Source organism: Oreochromis aureus, linkage group 3 (assembly GCF_013358895.1).
Source record: "Oreochromis aureus strain Israel breed Guangdong linkage group 3, ZZ_aureus, whole genome shotgun sequence".
NCBI lineage: Eukaryota > Metazoa > Chordata > Actinopteri > Cichliformes > Cichlidae > Oreochromis > Oreochromis aureus.
The window spans coordinates 125,465,534-125,493,112 of record NC_052944.1 but is presented as its reverse complement, the minus strand read 5'-3'; the positions used below and the strand labels follow the sequence as shown (position 1 = coordinate 125,493,112).

The 27,579-nt window shown below is 37.0% G+C and overlaps 1 long non-coding RNA gene across 1 annotated transcript; it reads right to left on the bottom strand.

The window, feature by feature from the left end:
- Nucleotides 1–1,538: 1,538 nt before the first annotated feature.
- On the bottom strand, nt 1,539–4,723 carry LOC120439127. Its single transcript, XR_005612397.1, has 3 exons — nt 4,537–4,723; nt 3,293–3,319; nt 1,539–1,763 (listed from the first exon to the last, which is right to left on the bottom strand). It is a non-coding gene; the product is annotated as an uncharacterized LOC120439127 (long non-coding RNA).
- Between the last annotated feature and the right edge of the window lie 22,856 nt (nt 4,724–27,579).

The window sequence follows — 27,579 nt, the reverse complement described above, 5'->3', positions numbered from 1 at the left end:
CAGGCTAGAAACACGCTGTTCACAAACCTCTTTCTGGCATCTGAATACACGGCATGGCCTTTGTCCAACACACGGTTAAGATCTGCTCTGGTAATAAATTCATCCTCGTGTAAGAAGGACAGGAAAACCAAACTGTTCGCCATGCATTGCTGATTCCTGTACTTTCCATACCTAGGAGAAGCCTGGCTTCGGGATGCACAGATGCTGCTCACTCGTGGACGACTTAAACTGTTTGTAACCTGTACATGAGACGGTCCTGGAGCTTCTCCATCATGCTGCGTTTGCACAGTTACCTGGGGTTCAGTCTGGATTACCTGCTGTACTTTAGCATTTGGCACACATGCTGAGCAAACACCTCTCTTTACCACATCTGCATAAGACACTGCAGCTGTCTGAACGCTGCTCTGCACTTCTGGACTGGGAACAGTTGCAACAGACACCTTTACCTCCTCACCGCACTGAGAAACATTTACCTGTTCTTTCTGCTTTTGCCATCTAAGCCTCTGGGACTGCGACCTTTGACCTTTCCTTGGCATTTTATTGAAGTACAAACTGGACCTTATATGTATTTATACACAAATGTAAACAAAACCCAACCTGTAAACACTGAAAAACTAATGAGTCCTCAAGTTTCTATTACATCAGAGATTTATCAGAATTGATGTAAAAGGCTGACTTAAATACAAACTCAATATAAAAGTTATTTAAAGTTCTTTGAAAACACTTTGGTCTGTTTTATTGTAGCTTTTTCAAAAGCTGTATATTATTACTTCTTATATTTTTTTTAACCAGACTGGATAACAAATAGGTCTATACTTCTGTAATGTAATATGCAGAATAAATCTCAACAATCAATCAACAGGCTATAATAAAACTCTTAGCTTTTACATAGACTTTGTGTAAATCTTTCAGATATTTAAAATTTACAGCAAATATAAGGAGCTGTGGTGGTGTGGTGATCAGATGACAGGCGACGGGGATTCTTCAGCTGGATGTTCTGCAGCAGTCAGGAAACAGGAAGTCTGGGTTCTCAGGGCAGCCTCTAGATGACAATTGTAACTGAATACTTACACTGAGTAACAAAAAAGGGTTTGTCCTTAAATAATAATAGTATAAACTTGTAGTCAAATGTTATAACCAATGAAACAGACTTGAAAAATGTATTCGGATCTGATTTAATATTTATGTGAATACAGCAGTCCGAATGTATGTATTACAAAATAACCAATTATCTCATTACAGATAAGCCTTTAAAAATGTTTTTATATAATTTATCAAAGTAATTGCACCTGCAAGGCAAACTATCAGTGTAATGCCAAGTCAAAACTATAAATGTGGGGCTGTGTAAGTAGTTTGTACTGTAAAATCTACTGTACTGTAATTCTACTACTGTATATTCAACTTTCTACTTGCAATTTCCAGCAAAATTAGTAGATATGAGAGAGTTTAACGACAGGAAAGAAGGAGCAGTGAGAGCAGAGATCTCTCAGATTTCTGAAAACAGATCGACGAAGTTGTGGTAACTTCAATTTCAAAAACTTGGTTTCTTGTCAAACTTAGATTTCTTGTCAAACTTAGATTTCTTGTCAACACAGGTTCAAGCTTGTCAAAATTAGATAGAGCTCATGGCGGAGAAATGATAGAAGATAGAATGGCTTGTCAAAAAAGATGGAGCAGGGAGAGGGAGAGTGATAGGACAGACTGAAATTGCTTGTTAATTGCTTGTCAACGATAGAGGGAGAGGGTTTTCTGCAGCAGGTCACCTGTAAGACAAAAAGGGACTGGAATTAGGCATATTTCCAATAAACATGGCTTTCCAGTATTTTTCGGACTATAAGTCACACTTAAAATTCTTTAGTTTTCTCAAAACTCAACAGTTTACCTTATGTATTAATTCTGGCTGTGCTTACTGACCTCAACCCAATTTTATGTGTTACACGGCACTCAAACATCTGTCAAAATGTTTTAGTATGACTTTGGAAAGCTACAAAGCTGCACCGTTTGATGGATTGTTGGAGCATTACAGCTACAGTAGTCAGGAGCCTCGCCGAGTAATTCGTATTGTGCTTAAACATAATATTATGGTGTGTGTATGAGGACCTGGCATCTGTTTAGAGACATGCGTACGGAGCAGATTTCAAAACCGATCAATCCATGAAGAATTTGATAGATTTGTGGAAGAGGACTGAACAGAAAAAGATACTATATTGTTATGTGTTACCACTGAAAAATGTTGAGAGTTATTGTGAATGAGTTGAATAGTTTGAGTTATCTGAATATTTGGTTAGCTGCATACGCCTTATAATCCGAAAAATACAGTACACACAGGGCTTTACATATTGAAGAGTTCCACAGTACATTATTGGACTGAACTGATTGAAAATGCTCAAAAATGGTGGTGGAACTATTCTAAAGAAATTTTTACATTCCAATATCACAATAAAAACAAACAGAGTCTATAAACTTAAACCAAGATGTGCTGCTACAATAATCTACTGTCAATATCATATGGTCCAACAAAACACACACACTGAGGTTAGAGCAGACAGTTTCAGGCCACCTGCTTAAAATCTATGCCACATCACATGTTCCTTAATCCCCAAAGTTCTCAAATCCCTGTTTCTGTGTGTACTTACCTGGGACAACAGTACATCATAATATCTGGGCACACAGAAACAGGGATTTGAGATCCGTTAACATAAAAGTAAACAATACTTTACTCAGTATGACTTTTGGCAAAATGAGAAATTTGGAGATGGATGGTTCCTACAAAGCAGTTTCTACATATTTCAGTCACATTTGGGGTATGTTTAATACACAGCCATAAGCACTCCACTAAATCTAGGACATACTTATAATGGCCGATTTAAAGGCCTAATTAAAAATATATATGATCATAATTTCTTTGTAGATCATTTAATCATAAAATACAGAAATGAGTGCTGTATCTGTGCTTTAGATTTTTCCAGTCATCAACAAAATCTTTAATTAAAAGACTAATTCAAAGAGCAGTTTTCAGACAGTGACTTTTGTGGCTTTAGAAATCCACAAGGCCCTACCTGAAGACTTAATTGTACCTAAACTGCTGTTCATGAGCTGCTCTAATGTGAAAAAATATGCGCTGCTACAATAACCTACCGACCTCTGTAGGTCTGGAAATGTTTACACAGACTTTTCTGATTTGATGACTTTTGATGATCACCAATAGCTGTGCTCACTCACTGCACTACACTGAATCTCCTATAATGAGAAACATTTCCCAGCACTGCACCTCAGAAAAACCTTTACTTACCAGACTTGAGACGATCAGATCAGCAGTCTAGAGAAAGGAAACAATTCATCAGATCACTGTTTGATGATTCAGACTGTTGAGCCTCTTCACACACAATCCAATTTACTGTGACACAAATTAACTAGTAAAATCTTCAATTACTTTAAGCTTTTTTAAGTTTCCTGTAGTCTAAAGAAGAGATAATTGAACTGCAGGGTCTCACATGGCTATAGCATGTGTAATAAAAAGCATTATTACTACAGAAATGCAAAGAATAGGCACCAATATTTGTTGGCACAAGTGCAGGATACACCAAATATTTCCTACACAGAAGCCTTGTGGCTCCAACATTTTCTACAACAGGTCAGAGCTAATAAAGTGTGAAAAACCAAAACTTTTAATGTCCTTTCAGGTTAAAAACATTAAATACAAAGTAATTCTTGAAATCAGAAGCAACAGAAAACCTCATCATGTTTTGGTTAGTCTGATATGAATATGCAAATCCTAAAATACATGTAAATACTGACATGTTACAATAACAGAGGTGCAGAATGTTTGTGGTTAAAATTAAATGTCTTAAAATATTACACTACAAAGTCCTTTCATTGTACCCGTTGCTAGGAATATTTATATATGTTGCAATGTCCCTTTTGGCAACATTTCTATTTAATTTTAAAACACATTATATTCACTAAATAAGTAACAAACTAATTAGACACACTGGCTGTAAATTACCTAAGAATGTCCACTCACACCTCTGGTTCTCTTCGGTTTTTTATTATTGTTAAAGCTATTACTTATACCGAGTCAGGCAAAATACTTCTACAATGTTCTGACTTTAATGTAATACATCAGCAGAATTTGAGAAATAATATAAATCAATACCTGTGCAGCTCTTAAGTGTTTGAGCAACCACTTATACTGACTCCCCTAAAACACTTTCATTGTTTTGTCTGCTACTTAAATCCACAAACATAAGGAGAAAATGAACAACTGTATAAAGACATCTGACATTTAACTGTTTGGATTCATTAAGCCATAAAAATTTAAATCATACATAAATCGGGTATTAAACTTCAGGGACATTTTCAGGGAGAGTCAGAGGCCCTGTGTGGGGCTTTGCTGCTACAGGTCAGAAATCCTGTGTTTTTCCAATCAGTAAATGGAAACGTATCACAAAAAGCCAAACTACTGTATGTAAGTCGTCAAATGTGCTACGCAATGCCAGGTTCATACTGCTTCAGTTACAGTCACTGTTTACTTACCAGCAAAGGCAAAACCAAAGATCTCTTTCACTCTGTGTAACAAAAGACAAAGCACAAAAATACAGAATGAGACAACTCAAATCAGCATCACAGTCAATACTACATCACTCTGTGTAGTCCAAAAGATTCAGTACACTTCTTTGTTTACCACAGCAACAAACAACTCACCTCTTTTTTTCTACACCTTATTAAAGATTACTGTCTTCATTAAGGTAAAATGTGGTTTCATCCACTTGTAATAAGCCACACAACTTTCTCAGTTATGTGATAGCTCTATTAGTTTGGTGCTATTACACAGTAGATTTAATAAGCAATGATTTGCTACACCTAGCACTGCACACGTTATCAAATTCTGACATCACAATTTCAAAGCATGAACAATCATAAATGAAAGCTTGGGTGATATATTTGTAGGCGTCAACATTTCAGTTGGTCTGCATTCAAATTCTGCTTCCTAAAAATATTATCACCTGCACACAGTATCATTTAATATGCTGTTGTTTTAAATATCTACATATCATATTTATAATATTAATGGTGCACTGCTGCATTTTATTTATTTGGAGGTGGCCTTTTTTAGATTTCATTAATTTTTCACAAAGTGAGAAGTTAAACAGAGCTGCAGGTGTAGGATATAGTTAAAAAACAACCTGCACAAACAAGTGTTTGTTAAACAGTTCTTAAAATTTAACTAAAAAACTAAAATTAATTAATTTAAAAAAAACCTTCTTCTTGTTAAGAGATGTTATTATTCTTATATTATGTGTTTTAGCCTCACTCTCTCTCTCCCTTCTGTTAATTAACCCACAACACAAACCGGCACAGGCACGTGACTCTTTTTCTCCCGGCTTTCAGTCAGAGGCAGTAAAATGGCTCCTTTGAAGTTGCAGACCCTGCTGCTTCAGCAGCTAATCAGTGGTTCTAAAATGGCGGCTCATTATCTTATAACCTAAAGAATGAGGCCGTTTTAACTGACTGATTTGTGAAGAGGAGAACTAACTTCAGCTTCCCTAAGAGACTCAGAAACACTAACACACCGAATGAACCAAATACAACACAATAACTGTATTAAACAATCAAATGAACCATATTCATTTCACACTGGGCCTATAGCAGCTAGGCTAGGCGTTAGCGCTTAGGTTGTTAGGGCTAGCATACCAAACACTCCTTTTAAATACTAAAATTACAACGTTTCACTAACAAAGCAGCCATTGTGTTACTTTAACATGACTTATACTTCGACTGGCTTTATAAGTCACTAACAACAACTGGGTAAATCACTCAAACAGCTTATAGACATTTCATTTCAGAAAAGAGAGACAGAGAAGCAGCGCTTACCGGCAGGGATCGAGCAGAGAGTGGGCGGAGATTCAGGAGTCAGCCAGAGACGTAAGAGAAAGAGGCATTCACGGGTAGTGGGAAACTCCGCAATTACACAAAATTGGCATTGAAAACGTGAAAAATATATGTAAATTTAAATATTATTATACTAGATTTTTTGCAACAAAAACAACTAGCAGAAATTTAATTCTATAATGTTTCAAACAGGATTCTTTGAATTTGAAATAATGGTTAAAAGACATAAATAAATATAAGGTCATTATGTTAAAATGTACTGTATTATGATAGATTTATTTAACTGACTGCAGTAATAAGAACAGTCTTCTTCTGAACACCAAGGAGCTGGTGTTGGTGATCGCCTAAGCATCCTCACAGGACAGTGGCTGCAGGGCTCATCTCACTCCACTGCAGGACTCAAGAGGTTCAGGAGGTCTCTTAACCCCACTGCCATGAGACTTTTAACAGCGACTCCTGACATGTTCATTGCACATTTGTTTCTTTTATTCTAATACATATTGGTTGTAATCATATTAATTCTGAATTGCTTTAAAGCTGAAGCTGTCTGCTAAAACTAACTGAAAAAGCTGAAAAGTTGCAGAAATTGTAAAAACTTTGCAGAAGCAAAGGAACTTTGCTAAAATGTAATAACTTAGCAGAACTGCAATATCTTAGAGGAAACATAATACTTGGCAGAAATACAATAGCATAGCAGAACTTAGCAGAAATATTGTAACTTACCAGAAACATGATAACTTCTCAAAAAAATACAGGAATTTAGGAGAAATAGTTTAAGATAACAGAAAGAATATATTTAGCCAAAAATACTTAAACATTACAGAAACACTATGATTTAGAAAAATAGTACAACATAGCAGAAATACTGTGATTTACCAGAAACACTGTGATGTACTATGAATATTGTAATTTTAAATTAATACTATGTTTTAGCACAAATACTGTAATTTGACAGAAATACTATAATTTAGCAGAAATACTGTAATCAGCACATATACTGTAACATGACAGAAATTCCTCCACTTAGTAGTAATACTATAACATAACACAAATGTTTTGATTTGGCACAAAAACCATGATTTGGCAAAAATACTATGATTTAGCAGAAATACTATGATTGAGCAGAAGTACTAAGGTGTAGTAAAAGTACTTTGATTTAACAGAAATACAATTATGGAGGAGTAATACTTTAAAATGGGAGAAATATTGATACACACACACATACACAGAGCCTAAAGGGAACAGTATTTGTGCCATGGAGTGTTAACAAGAATCTGAGGTCCATATTAGAAAAGCTGCTAAAATCATAAAAGTTTGCAGAATTGTAATAAATGATGAATATGAATTACTGGTCTGTGACAGTGTATTAATTTGTAGGGAAAAAAACATGTTGACCAAGGTGGAATTGAACCCACGACCTTTGGGTTGCAGACCCATGTCATTACCAACTGCGCCACTGGGAAAGAGAGCGAGTACCTGGAAAAGAGGGTGATGAGCAGTCAGAATTAGATCGCGGCGAGAGGTGAAAAACGCCATTTTTGGGAGTTACAAAACGTCGTGTAACTCAAAAACTAGGTGGACTAGAAGCATAATTCTTGTACTGGGTGAATCAGTGGACTTTGGCGTACTTTGACTGCGATTTTCAATGCTCTTTGTGCATCCGTCGCTCAGATATGACGAGAGAAGAAACGGCAGACCTCAGATATGATCGGCTGGCTGGGAAGCCGTGCAGGCCCTGATATGTAAATTTGAATGTCTCAGTCCTCACAGAGGATTAGCTGCCTGGGGACCTGGCAGAAATACATAGAAATAGTATGATTAAGCATAAATACTACATTTAGCAGAAATACTGTATTAAGCACAAATCCTATAAAAAGCAAAAATACTATATTAAGCACAAATCCTATAAAAAGCAGAAATACTATACTATGATTTGGTAGAAAAACTATAATTAATCAGAAATACTATATTTGGCAGAAATACTATATTTAGCACAAATCTTGTAAAATAGCAGAAATAGCATGATTCAGCACAATAGTAATAACTTAAACAGAAAAATTGGAAAAGCAAAATGGACAGCTGAAAAAATGCTGATCATGCTAAGGATCTTTCAAATGTACTTGTTAAATGAAAAAAAAAACTCAGCAAAAAAAAGTATAACAGTCACACAATCACAAATATGGACACCTATGGAAACACACATGTACAGAGAGACACACAGGATCAAATTCAGTCAACCAGTCTAAATATATTGAATTTGAATCTTACAATGAGATCATCCCATTAAAAGGTTTTCTCTCTCTCTCTCTCTCTCTCTCTCTGTCACACAAACACACACACACACACAGACACACACACACACAAGATCCAATTCAGTCAACCAGTCTAAATATATTGAATTTGAATCTTACAATGAGATCATCCCATAAAAAGTCTCTCTCTCTCTCTCTCTCTCTCTCTCACACACACACACACACACACACACACACACACACACAAGATCCAATTCAGTCAACCAGTCTAAATATATTGAATTTGAATCTTACAATGAGATTATCCCATAAAAAGTCTCTCTCTCTCTCTCACTCACACACACACACACACACACACACACACACACACACACACACACACACACAAGATCCAATTCAGTCAACCAGTCTAAATATATTGAATTTGAATCTTACAATGAGATCATCCCATAAAAAGGCTTTCTCTCTCTCTCTCTCTCCCTCTCTCTGTCTCACACACACACACACACACACACACACACACACACAGGGAGAGAGAAGCAAGTTTCTAGCTCAGTCAAGCAGCCTGGGAGCTGCTGAATTTGAATCCACCAATCAGAGAGGCTGTGTACTTTTTCCCGCCAAAACAGGTGCACGCAGCACAGAGAGACACAGGATTTTTGCAGTCTATTTCTCATAGTGAGGACTCCCCTCAAACAAATGACCATAATTTCCTAACCGTAGGGGCTAGAATGGTCATTCTTACACCGTTTTGTTCAGAAGAGATGGGGGAATCTTCAAGTGTTGACAATTTATCATTAAAATATGAATTATTAAAGATATCTGACTTGTAATGCACCATAACTGGGTAGAGGCAAAGCAAAAACTGTCTTGACCTGCCCTCAAACAACGCTTTCTAACTCTAAATCTATTTGGAGTATCAATATCATTCTTTCACCGTAAGAGACAGCAGGCTTTGGTGAACAGTCATGGAAATTTTCAGGTCTCTGTGGAAATCCATTAAAAGATATGACAAGAGAAAAAGTTGTTCATTTCAGAGTTTGAAATCTGAAGAAATCTGAACGAGAGACAATTTCCTACCCTCAAACAAGTCTAACTCATTTCAGAACGGTAATAGGTGAGAAAAAAATTCTTGAATTGTGAGCGTCAGGAGTGTCTGAAGATATACGGGGACAAGCCTCATGTTTTAACTTCGCTTCGTTAAGGAGATATGACGATTCGAATATGCCTCTCATTACAGAAATCAAGCGATGATTTTGAACAAACTCTCCATTGACCCTCTATGGAGAGTTTTCCGACTTTGTGTTGGTCTGAGGAGATTTGCCAAAATTCTATAAATCTCACAACAATGATGGTGACATTTTCTGAAAGCCAGCAAAAATACCTACGTTTTGATGTATAATTTGTGGAAGTTGAGTGAAAATTGAGCAAGTAGCAAGAAGTTGTTCGGACATGAAGAGAAGACTGCGAAACCTACAGTGGCACACTGGAAGCCAAGTGCATAGCAACCATAACAACGCATGTATTTTCTCAAAAATCACAATTTTGCAACTCAAAACTTAAAGAGGGATAAGATGAAAACGGTAACAGATATGAAAAAGCTGAATCATTAATGAATAGCCCAATAATTTGTGAACATTTTAAAGTTTGAATGGTTGTTCTACGTGAAAGTAGGAAAAAGTAGTTAAGTTTCAAAAACAAGCAAGTTTTAGCAGAATTGCGGAAGTTTCCCATTCATTTCAATGGGAGAAATTAAAGGAAAAAAGCTTAATATTTTAAAAAGTATAATAGCAAAAAATACCAAAAGTCATAGCTGGAATTAGCAAAAATAGCAGAATAGTTTAAAATTTGAACGGTGAAAATCGGCTGAAAATTGTGGAAGTAGATCCACGGCGAAAAACGTACGGAAGCAACTAGAAGAATAAAGTATAAAGAATAAAGAATAAAGAGAAACAGGAACTCAATAGTGTGGATGCTTAAAGCATCCACACAATAAAGAATAAAGAGAAACAGGAAAACAATAGTGTGGATGCCTCCAGCATCCACACAATAAAGAGAAACAGGAACTCAATAGTGTGGATGCCTTTGAAGGCATCCACACAATTTGCATTTCCTGCGAAAATGCTGTGTGGATGCCTTAACGCTGAAGCTGTCTGCTGAAAAGCTGAAAACGATGAAAAGTTGCATGGTAGTGAAAAAAATGCCACCCTGAGCAGGATTCGAACCTGGCCATCCTGGTTTCAAGGAGGCTATTCATTTCCCTGAGCCAAAGTCTTTCTTACAAAGAAGAGGTGGAGAGACGGACATTTCTGCTGAAATGAGCAGAAGCTGCTGAGAATTGTGCTGATAAGAGGTGAAAAGGCTGAAAAATTTTGCAGAAAAGAGGTGAATCAGCAGAATTTCTGCAGAAAAGAGGCAAAGAAGCAGAAACTTGTGCTGAAAAGAGATGAATCAGCAGAGTTTCTGCTGAAAAGAGTTGGTTTTTCTGAAAACAGCCAAAAAAGCTGGAATTTGTGCTGAAAAGGGGTGAAAAAAATGAAAATTTTGCTGAAAAGGGGTGAAGAAGCTAAAGTATACCAAATCAAAGTATTTGTGCCAAAACATAGTGTTTCTGCCATATTGTGGTACTACTACATTACAACATGAATACGGAATAAAGATGAAAGAAACTGGCAACAAATTCCTCCACTACAAACCAGTCTGATACCAGTTCTTTGCAGTGTTCACGTTTACTAAGGCACTACCCAAAAGGCGCCACAAGAGGGCACTCCAACACAAGAGATGACCTATGTACACTGATGCACTTAGTAACAGTCAGCCTCCTACTTAGCCAAAATGGCAAAATCCCATAATTTGGCACAAATACTATGATTTGGCAGACACTATGATTTAGCAGAGATAATATAATTTGGCAGAAATACTAAACTTTGGCACAAATACTATAATTGAGTACTTTAAGATGAAAGAAATACTATGATTTAGCAGAAATAGAATGTTTTTGCAGAAACACTGTAATTTCACTCAAATACTATGAAATAGCAGTAATACTATGATTTGGCAGAAATACTTTGTTTCAGTACAAATACTATGAAATTGCAGTAATTCTATGATTTGGCAGAAATACTGTACTTTGTACAAATACAATGCTTTGGTACAAAAACTATATTTTGATTTGAATACTATGATTTGGCACGAGTAGTATGATTTAGTACAAATACTACGAATTGGCAGAAATACTGTGACTTAGTAGTAATACTATAACATAACAGATATACTGTGATGTTGCAGACAGTCTGTGTTTTTGCACAACTAGCACAATATGGCAGAAATACTATGATTTGGCACAAGTACTATGATTTAGTACAAATACTCTTATTGGCACAAATACTATGTTTCAGTACAAATACTACGATTTGGCAATAATACTGGGTTTTAGCACAACTACTGAGATTTGGGTGAAATACTATGATTTAGAAGAAATACTATGACTTCGTACAAATACAATGTTTTGGTTCAAATAATATGATTTGCAAAAAATACTATGATTTGGCACAAGTACCATGATTTAGTACAAATAGTACGATTTCGCTCAGATACTATGAAATTGCAGTAATAGTATGATTTTGAAGGAATACTATGATTTGCTAGAAATACTATGCCTTAGTAGTAATACTATAACATAGCAGATATAATGTGATTTTGCAGACATAGTATGTTTTTGCACATATACTACGGTTTTGCTCAAATACTACGAAATTGCAGTAATACTATGATTTTGAAGGAATACTATGATTTGGTAGGAATACTATGCCTTAGTAGTAATACTATAACATAACAGATATATGACGATTTTGCAGACATTCTGGTTTTACACAAATACTGTAACGTGGCAGAAATACTATGTTTTAGCACAAATACTATGATTTGCTATAAATACTATCATTTGGCACATATACTGTATTCAGCAGATATACTATAAATAAATAGAGAGTGTACGACTTAGTAGTAATACTATAACATAATAGATATACTATGATTTTGCAGACAGTCTATGTTTTTGCACAACTAGCACAATGTGGCAGAAATACTATGATTTGGCACAAGTACTATGATTTAGTAGAAATACTCTTATTGGCAGAAATACTATGTTTCAGTACAAATACTATGATTTGGCAATAATACTGTGTTTCAGCACAACCACTGAGATTTGATTGAAATACTATGATTTAGAAGAAATAGTATGACTTCATACAAATACTATGTTTTGGTTCGAATACTATGATTTGCAAAAAATACTATGATTTGGCAGAAGTACTATGATTTAGTACAAATACTACAAATTGGCAGAAATACTGTGACTTAGTAGTAATACTTTAACATAACAGATATACTGTGATTGAACAGACAATATGTTTTTGCAAGAATAATACGATTTCGCTCAAATACTATGAAATTGCAGTAATACTATGATTTTGAAGGAATACTATGATTTGGTAGAAGTACTATGCCTTAGTAGTAATACTATAACATAACAAATATACTGTGATTTTGCAGACATAGTATGTTGTTGCACATATACTACGATTTTGCTCAAATACTACGAAATTGCAGTAATACTATGATTTTGAAGGAATACTATGATTTGGTAGAAATACCATGCCTTAGTAGTAATACAATAACATGACAGATATGTGATTTAGCAGACATAGTATGTTTTTGCACATATACTACGGTTTTGCTCAAATACTACGAAATTGCAATAATACTATAATATTAAAGGAATACTACAATTTGGCAGAAATACTATGTTTGGGCACAAATACTGTGATTTGGTACATATACTATGATCAGCAGATACACTATAACATAACAGAAATTCTACGACTTAGTAGTAATACTATAACATAACAGAAATTTTAATTGGGCACAAATAACATGATTTGGCACAAATACCATGATTTTGCAAAAAAATACCATGATCTGGCAAAAATACGATGACTTAGTACAAATACTATGATTTGGCACAAATACTATGATTTAGCAGAAATACTATGTTTTAACATAACTAATATCTTTTGACAGAAATTTCTGCTAAAAGGTACTATTTCTGCTTTTTAGCAGAAATACTGCAATTTTGCATAAATACTATGATTTCGGATAAATACTATGATTTGGCAGATGTACTATATTCAGCACATATACTATAACATAACAGAAATACCTCCACCTACTAGTAATACTATAACATATCAGAAATGTCATGATTTGACACAAAAAAACATGATTTGGCACAAATACCATGATTTGGCAAAAATACTATGATTACCTAGAATTACTATGATTGAACACAAGTACTAAGATGTAGTAGAAGTACTTTGATTTAGCAGAAATACTATTATGGAGGAGTAATACTTTAACATAGGAGAAATACTGATACACGCGCACATACACAGAGCCTAAAGGGAGCAGGGGTTGTTAAGAGTCTGGGCTTGGTATATCTAGGTCAGCTAAATTGGCTGCACCTGCTGTAATCAGCCCTTACACACACAGACACAGAGAGAAGTATGAGTCTTCTTCAGTGTATTTCTCACATTCAGGACTCCCCTCGAACAAATGGCCATAATTTCCTAACCGTAGGGGCTAGAACGCTCATTCTGACACTGTTTTGTTCAGAAGAGATGGGGGAATCTGCAGGTCTTCATAATTCAGAGATAAAATATAAATTATTGAAGATATATGACTTGTAATACACTGTAACTGAGTAGAGGCAAAGCAAAAATGCCTTGACCTGCCCTCAAACAACGTTTTGTAACTCTAAATCTATATGGAGCATCAAAATGATTCTTTCACCGTAAGAAACAGCAGGCTTTGGTGAACAGTCATGGGAATTTTCAGGTCTCTGTTGAAATCCACCAAAACGATGTGACGAGAGAAAAAAGTTGCTCATTTCCAGAGTTTGAAATCTGAAGAGATCTGAGCAAGGCACAAATTTCCTACCCTCAAACAAATGTAATTCATGGCCAAACGGTAATAGGTGAGAAAAAAATTCTTGAATTGTGAGCATCAGGGGTGTCTGAAGATATATTGGCACAAGCGTCATGTCTCAACTTTGTTTCATTAAGGAGATATGACTATTTGAAAATGCCTCTCATTAGAGAAATCCAGCGCTGATTTTGAACAAACTCTCCATTGACTCTCTATGGAGACTTTACAGACTTTGTGTTGCTCTGAGGAGATTTGCCAAACTTCTGTAACTCTCACAACAATAATAGTGACAATTTCTGAAAGCCAGCAAAAATACCTACGTTTTGATGTATAATTTGTGGGGGTGGAGTGGAAATTGAGCGAGTTGCAGGAAGTTGTTCAGACATGAAGAGAAAATTCAGAAATTTCCACTGTCCACTCTGAGTTAATTGCATAGCAACCATAACAACGCATGTATTTTCTGAAAAATCACAATTTTGCAACTGAAAACTTAAAGAGGTATAAAATTTAAACAGTAGAAGATCTGAAAAAGCTGAATCATACAGGAATAGCCCAATAATCTGAGAACATTTTAAAGTTTGAATGGAGTTTCTAGGTGAAAGCATGAGGAAGTAGTTAAGTTTCAAAAACAAGCAGGTTTTAGCAGAATTTCTGAAGATTTCCATTCATTTCAATGGGACAAATTAAAGGAAAAAAGTGTAATATTTTAAAAAGTATAATAGTAATAAACACCAAAAGTCATTGCCGGAAAGAGCAGAAAGAGCAGAACAGTTTAGAGTTTGAACGGTGAAAATCGGCTGAAAACTGAGGAAGTAGTTAAGTGCCAAAAAGTGTACGGAAGCAACTAGGGGAATAATAATAAAGAAGAAAGAGAAACAGGAAAACAATAGTGTGGAAGCCCTTTTAGGGCATCCACACAACTAGAAAGCAAAAATTTCCGAAGAAATTTTAAGTGTGCCTATGCTACTGCTGGATCGGTTGTCCAAATACATCAGGATGTATGTATTTAGAGCAAAAAACTGTTGAGTTTTAAGCAGAGAGTCATCAGCTGTTCCTGCACTCAGCTGTTAGGGCCTGTTGCTATAGTAACTCCTGTGAGAGGCAGGAGGGCATGGGACACACACACACACACACACACACTGCAGTTGGGGTCAGACAGAGAGATGGGCAAACAGGAATTAAGCTCTGAAACAAATGCTTCCCAAGAGAAAACCGTAGGTCCGATCGCAAAGATTCTTTCACTGTGAGTGGCAGGAACTTCCCGACTACAACATATTAAATTTTCATGCCTGTAGAGTGTATTATACTGACGTGGTGACAGTGTAAAGACACCCTTCGATGTTAGGTTTGAGCTGAAAATTGAGAGCGGTTTTAGAATGGTCGTCTATGGGGGACAGAGACGGAGGAGGCTGCGCTTTGATGGCATTTGTGAGAAAACCATAAATCTGATCATGATCACAAACACATTGGATGAAAGAAGACAACGATAGCTACGTTTTGATGTATAAATTATAGATGTAGGGTAAACGGTTTGGGTGGGACAGGACGAGAAAGACAAATTTTTTAAATTATTCTCCACACTCTGGTTTTGTGGCAGTTGACAGTGGGGCGAACATTCCGTGAAAAACTCAATTTTCCTAAAACTTAAACTGCTCTTGTGAAACAACCGTAAAAGATATCACAACGAGGATTTGGTCAATAAAAGTCCAAAATCTTGTGACCCGTTTAAAGTTTAAATGACGTTTCTACGACAAAGTATGGCCAAGCGGTAGGCCTTCAAAGTGGCCTGGGTTGGCGCCTTTTTTCGGGCCCTTCCCAATCGAAATGAATGGGGAAAAATGGGGTCTTTTTTTGGGAATTTTGGGAAAACTGTGCGACGAATCCCTACCAAAAGTCATAGCACCCTATTCCCGATCGAGCCGCACGAAACGGTGTGACATATGTGGGGGTCGTCTCAAACCTGCGGGCCGTGAAAAAGTTCATAATTTCAGGTGGAAGAAAAATAATAACTAGAAAGCGAAAATTTCCGAAGAAATTTTAAGTGTGCCTATGCTACTGCCGGATCGGTTGTCCAAAGTCATCAGGATGTATGTATTTAGAGCAAAAAACTGCTGAGTTTTAAGCAGAGAGTCATCAGCTGTTCCTGCACTCAGCTGTTAGGGCCTGTTGCTATAGTAACTCCTGTGAGTGGCAGGAGGGGATGGGACACACACACACACACACACAGACTCTGCAGTTGGGGTCAGACAGAGAGATGGGCAAACAGGAATTAAGCTCTGAAACAAATGCTTGCCAAGAGAAAACTGTAGGTCCGATCGCAATAATTCTTCCACCGTGAGTGGCAGGAACTTCCAGACTACAACATATTAAATTTTCATGCCTGTAGAGTGTGTTATACTGACGTGGTGACAGTGTAAAGACACCCTTCGATGTTAGGTTTGAGCTGAAAATTGAGAGCAGTTTTAGAATGGTCGTCTATGGGGGACAGAGAGGGAGGAGGCTGCGCTTTGAAGGCATTTGTGAGAAAACCGTAAATCTGATCTTGATAAGAAACACATTGGATGAAAGAAGACAACGATAGCTACGTTTTGATGTATAAATTATCGATGTAGGGCAAACGGTTTGGGTGGGACAGGACGAGAAAGACAAATTTTTTCAATTATTCTCCACACTCTGGTTTTTTGGCAGTTGACAGTGGGGCGAACATTCCGTGAAAATGCCAATTTTCCTAAAACTTAAACTGCTCTTGTGAAACAACCGTAAAAGATATCACAACGAGGATTTGGTCAATAAAAGTCCAAAATCTTGTGACCCGTTTAAAGTTTAAATGACGTTTCTACGACAAAGTATGGCCAAGCGGTAGGCCTTCAAAGTGGCCTGGGTTGGCGCCTTTTTTCGGGCCCTTCCCAATCGAAATGAATGGGGAAAAATGGGGTCTTTTTTTGGGAATTTTGGGAAAACTGTGCGACGAATCCCTACCAAAAGTCATAGCACCCTATTCCCGATCGAGCCGCATCGAAACGGTGTGACATATGTGGGGTCGTCTCAAACCTGCGGGCCGTGAAAAGTTCATAATTTCAGGTGGAAGAAAAAAATAATAACTAGAAAGCGAAAATTTCCGAAGAAATTTTAAGTGTGCCTATGCTACTGCCGGATCGGTTGTCCAAAGTCATCAGGATGTATGTATTTAGAGCAAAAAACTGCTGAGTTTTAAGCAGAGAGTCATCAGCTGTTCCTGCACTCAGCTGTTAGGGCCTGTTGCTATAGTAACTCCTGTGAGTGGCAGGAGGGGATGGGACACACACACACACACACACAGACTCTGCAGTTGGGGTCAGACAGAGAGATGGGCAAACAGGAATTAAGCTCTGAAACAAATGCTTGCCAAGAGAAAACTGTAGGTCCGATCGCAATAATTCTTCCACCGTGAGTGGCAGGAACTTCCAGACTACAACATATTAAATTTTCATGCCTGTAGAGTGTGTTATACTGACGTGGTGACAGTGTAAAGACACCCTTCGATGTTAGGTTTGAGCTGAAAATTGAGAGCAGTTTTAGAATGGTCGTCTATGGGGGACAGAGAGGGAGGAGGCTGCGCTTTGAAGGCATTTGTGAGAAAACCGTAAATCTGATCTTGATAAGAAACACATTGGATGAAAGAAGACAACGATAGCTACGTTTTGATGTATAAATTATCGATGTAGGGCAAACGGTTTGGGTGGGACAGGACGAGAAAGACAAATTTTTTCAATTATTCTCCACACTCTGGTTTTTTGGCAGTTGACAGTGGGGCGAACATTCCGTGAAAATGCCAATTTTCCTAAAACTTAAACTGCTCTTGTGAAACAACCGTAAAAGGTATCGCAACGAGGATTTGGACAAGAAAAGTCCAAAATCTTGTGACCCATTTAAAGTTTAAATGACGTTTCTACGACAAAGAATGGCCGAGCGGTAGGCCTTCAAAGTGGCCTGGGTTGGCGCCTTTTTTCGGGCCCTTCCCAATCGAAATGAATGGGGAAAAATGGGGTCTTTTTTGGGGAATTTCGGGAAAACTGTGCGACGAATCCCTACCAAAAGTCATAGCACCCTATTCCCGATCGAGCCACACGAAACGGTGTAACATACGTGGGGGTCGTCTCAAAGCTGCGGGCCGTGAAAAAGTTCATAATTTTAGGCGGAAGAAAAATAATAATAAGAATAATAAATCTGTCGAATAGTAATAAGTGTGCCATTACATAGGCACACTTAATAAGTATAAGAATAATAAATCTGTCGAATAGTAATAAGTGTGCCATTACATAGGCACACTTAACTAGAAAGCAAAAATTTCCGAAGAAATTTTAAGTGTGCCTATACTACTGCCGGATCAAAGACATCAGGATGTATTGTCTGGAGCAAAAAACTGTTGAGTTTTAAGCAGAGACTCATCAGCTGATCCTGCACTCAGCTGTTAGGGCCTGTTGCTATAGTAACTCCTGTGAGCAGCAGGAGGGGATGGGACACACACACACACACACACATACACACTGCAGTTGGGGTCAGACAGAGAGATGGGCAGACAGGAATTAAGCTCTGAAACAAATGCTTGCCAAGAGAAAACTGTAGGTCCGATCGTAATAATTCTTTCACTGTGAGTGGCAGGAACTTCCAGACTACAACATATTAAATTTTCATGCCTGTAGAGTGTATTATACTGACGTGGTGACAGTGTAAAGACACCCTTCGATGTTAGGTTTGAGCTGAAAATTGAAAGCAGTTTTAGAATGGTCGTCTATGGGGGACAGAGAGGGAGGAGACTGCGCTTTGATGGCATTTGTGAGAAAACTGTAAATCTGATCTTGATAAGAAACACATTGGATGAAAGAAGACAATGATAGCTACGTTTTGATGTATAAATTATTGATGTAGGGCAAACAGTTTGGGTGGGACAGGATGAGAAAGACAAATTTTTTAAATTATTCTCCACACTCTGGTTTTTTGGCAGTTGACAGTTGGGCGAACATTCCGTGAAAATCACAATTTTCCTAAAACTCGCTGTGACATATGTGGGGGTCGTCTCAAACCTGCGGGCCGTGAAAAAGTTCATAATTTCAGGCGGAAGAAAAATAATAAGTTTAGGAATAAGAATAATAAATCTGTCGAATAGTAATAAGTGTGCCATTACATAGGCACACTTAACTAGAAAAATTTGCATTTCCTGCGAAAATGCAGTGTGGATGCCTTAACGCCGAAGCTGTCTGCTGAAAAGCTGAAAAAGATGAAAAGTTGCAAAAAGTTGTATGGTGGTGAAAAAAAAAAATGTCGCCCTGAGCAGGATTCGAACCTGGCCCTCCTAGTCTCAAGGAAGCTACTCATCTCACTAAGCCAAAGTCACTCTCAAAAAGAAGAGGTGGAGAGACGGACAATTCTGCTGAAATGAGCAGAAGCTGCTAAGAGTTGTGCTGATAAGAGGAGAAAAGGCTGAAAATTTTGCAGAAAAGAGGTGAATCAGCAGAATTTCTGCTGAAAAGAGGTAAAGAAGCAGAACGTTGCGCTGAAAAGAGATGAATCAGCAGAATTTCTGCTCAAAAGTGTTTTTTCTGAAAACAGCTGAGATTTGTGCTAATAAGAGGTGAAAAGGCTGAAAATTTTGCAGAAGAGGTGGATAAGCTGGGATTTGTGCTGAAAAGGGGTGAAAAAAATGACAATTTTGCTGAAAAGGGGTGAAGAAGCTAAAGTATACCAAATCAAAGTATTTGTGCCAAAACATAGTATTTCTACCATATTGTGGTATTTGTGCCACAAAAGTTACTACATTACAACATGAATACGGATTAAAGATGAAAGAAACTGGCAACAAATTCCTCCACTACAAACCAGTCTGATACCACTTCTTTGCAGTGTTCACATTTACTAATGCACTACCCAAAAGGTGCCACAAGAGGGCACTCCAACACAAGAGATGACCTTTGTACACTGATGCACTTAGTAACAGTCAGCCTCCTACTTAGCCACTACGTAATACAGTGAAAATACAGTAGCAGAAATACAATGTTTTTGCAGAAACACTGTAATTTCACTCAAATACTATGAAATATCTGTAATACTATGATTTGGCAGAAATACTATGTTTCAGTACAAATACTATGATTTGGCAGAAATACTATGACTTAGAAGTAATACTATAACAAAAGGGATTCCTCAAAATACTATGAAATTGCAGTAATTCTATGATTTGGCAGAAATACTGTACATCGTACAAATACTATATTTTGATTTGAGCTCTATGATTTGAAAAAGATGAAAGCATTGAAAAAGGTGAAAAGGCTGAAGATTTTGCAGAAAAGAGATGAATCAGCAGAATTTCTGCAGAAAAGAGGCAAAGAAGCAGAACGTTGCGCTGACAAGAGTTGAATGAGCAGAATTTCTGCTGAAAAGAGGCAGAACAACCTGGTTCTGCTCAAATTCACCAATCAGAGGTACTGGCTCTATGTGCTTCATCAGGCTGTTTACTTGTATGTATTTCTGCCATGTGGTGTTGACAAGAATCTGAGGTCCATATTAGAAAAGCTGCTAAAATCATAAAACTTTGCAGAATTGTAATAAATTATCAACATAAATTACAGGTCTGTGATAGTGTATAAATTTGTAGTGAAAAAAAAACATGTGGCCCAAGGTGGGATTGAACCCACGACCTTTGAGGTGCAGAGCCGTGTCATTACTGATTGCGCCACCTGGGAAGGGAGCGCTCGGCTCAAAAACATAGACAAAATAGATCGCGGTGAGCGGCGAAAAAGCGCCGTTTTTTGGAGTTACAAAACGTCGTGTAACTCAAAAAGTAGGAGGGCTAGCAGCATAATTCTTGTACTGGGTGAATCAGCGGACTTTGGTGTATTTCGACTGCGATTTTCATAGCTCTTTGTACCTCCGTCGCGGAGATATGACGAGAGAAGAAACGGCTTCATTTCCAGAGTTTGAAGACTGAGAGAAGGACAGATTTCCACCCCTCAAACAAACGTAATTCATTGCTCAACGGTAAGATGAATGTAAAAACTGATTCCACTGTGAGTGTCAGCAGTGTCTGAAGATATATTGGCACAAGCCTCATGTCCTAACTTTGCTTTGTTCAAGAGATATGGCGATTTGAAAATGCCTCCCGTTACAGAATTTCAGCTCTGAATTTCAAAACCTCCCCATAGACTTTGAATGGGAAGTAACCAGACCATGTGTCACTTCGAGACAATTTGCGAAAAAACGGTAAATCTCACAATAAAGATAGTAACATTGTCTGAAAGCCAGCAAAAATACCTACGTTTTGATGTATAATTTGTGGAGGTTGAGTGGAAATTGAGCGAGTAGCAAGAAGTTGTTCAGACATGAAGAGAAAATTCAGAACAGACCAGCACTCACTCTGAGTTAATTGCATAGCAACCATAGCAACGCATGTATTTTCTGAAAAATCACAATTTTGCAACTCAAAACTTAAAGAGGTATAAAATGAAAACCGTAGAAGATCTGAAAAAGCTGAATCACACAGGAATAGCCCAATAATCTGAGAACATTTTAAAGTTTGAATGGAGTTTCTAGGTGAAAGTATGAGGAAGCAGTTAAGTTTCAAAACCAAGAAAGTTTTAGCAGAATTGTGGAAGTTTTCCATTCATTTCAATGGGACAAATTAAAGGAAAAAAGTGTAATATTTTAAAAAGTATAATAGTAATAAACACCAAAAGTCATAGCAGTCGTTAGCAGAAAGAGCAGAACAGTTTAGAGTTTGAACTGAGAAAATCGGCTGAAAACTGAGGGAGTAGTTAAGTGCCAAAAAAACTGGAAGCAACCAGAATAAAGTAAAGACTAGAAAATTTGCATTTCCTGCGAAAATGCTGTGTGGATGCCTTAACGCTGAAGCTGTCTGCTGAAAAGATGAAAAAGATGAAAAGTTGGAAAAAGTTGTATGGTGGTGAAGAAGAAAAAATGTCGTCCTGAGTAGGAATCGAACCTGGCCCTTCTGAGTTCAAGACAGCAACTCTCCTCACTGACCCAAACTCATTCTCACAAAGAAGAGGTGGACAGACTGACAATTCTGTTGAAATTAGCAGAAGCTGCTGAGAATTGTGCTGATAAGAGGGGAAAGGCTGAAAATTTTGCAGAAAAGAGATGAACCAGCAGAATTTCTGCAGAAAAGAGTTTTTCCTGAAAACAGCTGAGATTTGTGCTAATAAGAGGTGAAAAGGCTGAAAATTTTGCAGAAGAGGTGAATAAGCAGAATTTGGGCTGAAAAGAGGTGAAAATTCTGCTGAAAAGAGGTCTGCAGAACTCTTTTCAGAATTCTGCTGAAAAGATGTTTTTGCTGAAAATAGCTGAAAAAGCTAGGATTTGTGCTGAAAAGTGGTGAAAAAACTGAAAATTTTGCTGAAAAAGGAGTGAAAAAGCTGAAATTGAGTTAAAAAAGTTTAACTGTTAACTGAAAGAAATTTTGCCATAAGCGGGATTTGAACCCGGGCCTCCCAGTCTGAGAACGGATGCTCATCTCACTGAGCTAAAACACAGGTCAACCCGGCAAGGAAAATCAGTGAGGCCATCTATAATATGGCAGAAATGGGCAAAAAATATTGCAAAAAAAATTCACTATCTCAAAAAGTATAGAAGTTATGAGCACCAAAAGTCATAGCCGGAAAGAGCAGAAAGAGCAGAATTTTTTAAGATTTGAATGGTGAAAATCGGATAAAAACTGTGGGAGTAGTTAAGTGCCAAAAAACGTACGGAAGCAACTAGTAAATAGTGGAATAAAGAATAAAGAGAAACAGGAACTCAATAGTGTGGATGCCTTTGAAGGCATCCACACAACTAGAAAAATTTGCATTTCCTGCGAAAATGCAGTGTGGATGCTTTAAAGCTGAAGCTGTCTGCAAAAACTAGCTGAAAAAGCTGAAAAGTTGCAGAAATTGTAAAAACTTTGCAGAAGCAAAGGAACTTTGCTAAAATGTAATAACTTAGCAGAACTGCAATATCTTAGAGGAAACATAATACTTGGAAGAAATACAATAGCATAGCAGAACTTAGCAGAAATATTGCAACTTACCAGAAACATGATAACTTCTCAAAAATACAAGAATTTAGGAGAAATAGTATAAGATAACAGAAAGAATATATTTAGCCAAAAATACTTAAACATTACAGAAACACTATGATTTAAAAAAAAATACTACAACATAGCAGAAATACTGTGATTTGCCAGAAACACTGTGATGAACTATGAATATTGTAATTTCAAATGAATACTATGTTTTAGCACAAATACTATAATTTGACAGAAATACTATCATTTGGCAGAAATACTATGTTTCAGCACAAATACTCTGGTTTAGCACAAATATTATAACATAGCAGAAATACAATTATATAGCAGAAATGCTATATTTAAAAAGAAAAATATAATATAGTAGAAATACTTTGATTTAGCAGAAATACTGTAATCAGCACATATACTGTAACATGACAGAAATTCCTCCACTTAGTAGTAATACTATAACATAACACAAATGTTATGATTTGGCACAAAAACCATGATTTGGCAAAAATACCATGATTTAGCAGAAATACTATGATTGAGCAGAAGTACTAAGATGTAGTAAAAGTACTTTGATTTAAGAGAAATACAATTATGGAGGAGTAATACTTTAAAATGGGAGAAACATTGATACACACACACATTCACAGAGCCTAAAGGGAAGAGTATTTGTGCCATGGAGTGTTAAGAAGAATCTGAGGTCCATATTAGAAAAGCTGCTAAAAAGTTTTCAGAATTGTAATAAATGATGAATATGAATTAGTGGTCTGTGATAGTGTATTAATTTGTAGGGCAAAAAAGATGTCCAAGGTGCAATTGAACCCACGACGTTTGGATTGCAGACCCGTGTCATTACCATCTGCGCCACTGGGAAAGACAGTGAGCTTCTGGAAAAGAAGGTCATGAGCAGTCAGAATTAGATCGAGGTGCGAGGCGAAGAATATCGTTTTTTGGAGTTACAAAACGTCGTGTAACTCAAACGCTAGGTAGACTAGAAGCATAATTCTTGTACTGGGTGAATCAGCGGACTTTGGTGTACTTTGACTGCGATTTTCATTGCTCTTTGTACATCCGTCGCTGAGATATGACGAGAGAAGAAAGGGCAGACCTCAGATATGATTGGCTGGCTGGGAAGCCGTGCAGGCCCTGATATGTAAATTTGAATGTCTCAGTCCTCAGAGGATTGGCTGCCTGGGGACCTGGCAGAAATATATAGTAATAGTATGATTAAGCATAAATACTACATTTAGCAGAAATACTGTATTAAGCACAAATCCTATTAAAAGCAAAAATACTATATTAAGCACAAATCCTATAAAAAGCAAAAATACTGTACTATGATTTGGTAGAAAAACTATAATTAATCAGAAATACTATATTTGGCAGAAATACTATATTTAGCACAAATCTTATAAAATAGCAGAAATAGTATGATTCAGCACAACAGTAATAACTTAAACAGAAAAATTGGAAAAGCAAAATGGACAGCTGAAAAAATGCTGAACATGCTCCGGATCCTTCAAATGTACTTGTTAAATGAAAAAAAAACTCAGCAAAAAAAAGTATAACAGTCACACAATCACAAATATGGACACATATGGAAACACACATGCACAGAGAGACACACACAGGATCAAATTCAGTCAACCAGTCTAAATATATTGAATTTAAATCATACAATAAGATGCTCCCATAAAAGGCTCTCTCCCTCTCTCTCTCTCTCACACACACACACACACACACACACACACACACACACACACACACAGGAGAGAGGAGCAACTTTCTAGGTCAGTCAAGCAGCCTGGGAGCTGCTAAATTTGAATCCACCAATCAGAGAGGCTGTGTACTTTTTCCCGCCAAAACAGGTGCAGCCGTTTTTACACACACTCAGCACAGAGAGAGACAGGATTTCTGCAGTATATTTCTCATAGTGAGGATTCCTCTCAAACAAATGACCATAATTTCCTAACCGTAGGGGCTAGAACGGTCATTCTTACACCGTTTTGTTCAGAAGAGATGGGGGAATCTTCAAGTGTTAACAATTTATCATTAAAATATGAATTATTAAAGATATTTGACTTGTAATGCACCATAACTGAGTAGAGGCGAAGCAAAAACTGCCTTGACCTGCCCTCAAACAACGCTTTCTAACTCTAAATCTATTTGGAGTATCGATATCATTCTTTCACCGTAAGAGACAGCAGGCTTTGTTGAACAGTCATGGAAATTTTCAGGTCTCTGTGGAAATCTATCAAAAAGATATGATGAGAGAAAAAAGTGGTTCATTTCCAGAGTTTGAAAGCTGAAGAAATCTGAGCGAGGGACAAATTTCCTACCCTCAAACAAACGTAATTCATGGCCAAATGGTAATAGGTGAGAAAAAAAATCGTACACTGTGAGCGTCAGGAGTGTCTGAAGATATATTGGCACAAGCCTCATGTCTTAACGTCACTTTGTTAGGGAGATATGACAATTCGAATATGCCTCTCATTACAGAAATCCAGCGGTGATTTTGATCAAACTCTCCATTGACTTTCTATGGAGAGTTTCCAGACTTTGTGTTGGTCTGAGGAGATTTGCCAAAATTCTATAAATCCCACAACAATGATAGTAACATTTTCTGAAAGCCAGCAAAAATACCTACGTTTTGATGTATAAATTGTGGAAGTGGAGTGAAGATTGAGCAAGTAGCAAGAAGTTGTTCGGACATGAAGAGAAGACTGCAAAACTTTCAGTGGCACGCTGAAAGCCAAGTGCATAGCAACCATAACAACGCATGTATTTTGTGAAAAATCACAAAGATGAAACTCAAAACTTTAAGAGGGATAAGATGAAAACGGTAACAGATATGAAAAAGCTGAATCATCCATGAATAGCCCAATAATTTGTGAACATTTTATTTTTTTATTTTTTTATTTTTTTTATTATTTTTTTTTTTTTATTTGTGAACATTTTAAAGTTTGAATGGTTGTTCTAGGTGAAAGTATGGGGAAGTAGATAAGTTTCAAAAACAAGCAAGTTTTAGCAGAATTGCGGAAGTTTCCCATTCATTTCAATGTGACAAATTAAAGGAAAAAAGCTTAATATTTTAAAAAGTATAATAGTTAAAAATACCAAAAGTCATAGCGCACATTAGCAGAAATAGCAGAATAGTTTAAAATTTGAACGGTGAAAATCGGCTGAAAATTGTGGAAGTAGTTAAGTGCCAAAAAAAGTGAAAAAGTGGCAACTAGAATAATAATAACTAGAAAAAGTTTGCATTTCCTGCGAAAATGCTGTGTGGATGCCTTTATGCTGAAGTTGTCTGCTGAAAAAGCTGAAAAAGTTGAAAACTTGCAAAAAGTTGTATGGCGGAGAAGAAACTGAAAATTCTGCTGAAAACAGGTGAAGAAGCAGAAAATTTTTGCTGAAAAGTGATGAAAAGCCAAAAATTCTACTGAGAGGGGTAAAGATAGAGAAATTTTTGCTGAAAAGTGGTGGAAAAAAAAACCCTTGCCCTGAGCAGGATTCGAACCTGGCCCTCCTGGTCTCAAGGCCGCCACTCAGCTCACTGAGCCAAACTCATTCTGACAAAGAGTAGATGGAGAGACTGACAATTTTGCTGAAATGAGCAGAAGCTGCTGAGAATTGTGCTGATAAGAGGTGAAAAGGCTGAAAATTTTGCAGAAATGAGGTGAATCAGCAGAATTTCTGCTGAAAAGAGGTAAAGAAGCAAAAACTTGCGCTGAAAAGAGACGAATCAGCAGAATTTCTGCTCAAAAGAGGTTTTTCCTGAAAAAAGCTGATATTTGTGCTGATAAGAGGTGAAAAGGCTGAACATTTTGCAGAAGAGGTCAATAAGCAGAATTTGGGCTGAAAAGAGGTGAAAATTCTGCTGAAAAGAGTTCAATCAGCAGAATTTCTGCTGAAAAGAGTTCTGCAGAACTCTTTTCAGAATTCTGCTGAAAAGATGTTTTTGCTGAAAATAGCTGAAAAAGCTGGGATTTGTGCTGAAAACTGGTGAAAAAACTGAAAATTTTGCTGAAAAGGGGTGAAAAAGCTGAAATTGAGTTAAAAAAGTTTAACTGTTAACTGAAAGAAATGTTGCCATAAGTGGGATTTGAACCCGGGCCTCCCAGTCTGAGAACAGATGCTCATCTCACTGAGCTAAAACACAGCTCAGCCCGGCAAGGAAAATCAGTGACGCCACTGATAATATGGCAGAAATGGGCAAAAAATATTGCAAAAAAAATTCAATATCTCAAAAAGTATAGAAGTTATGAGCACCAAAAGTCATAGCGCACATTAGCAGAAAGAGCAGAATTTTTTAAAGTTTGAACTGAGAAAATCGGCTGAAAACTGAGGGAGTAGTTAAGCGCCAAAAAACGTACGGAAGCAACTAGAATAAAGTAGAATAAAGAA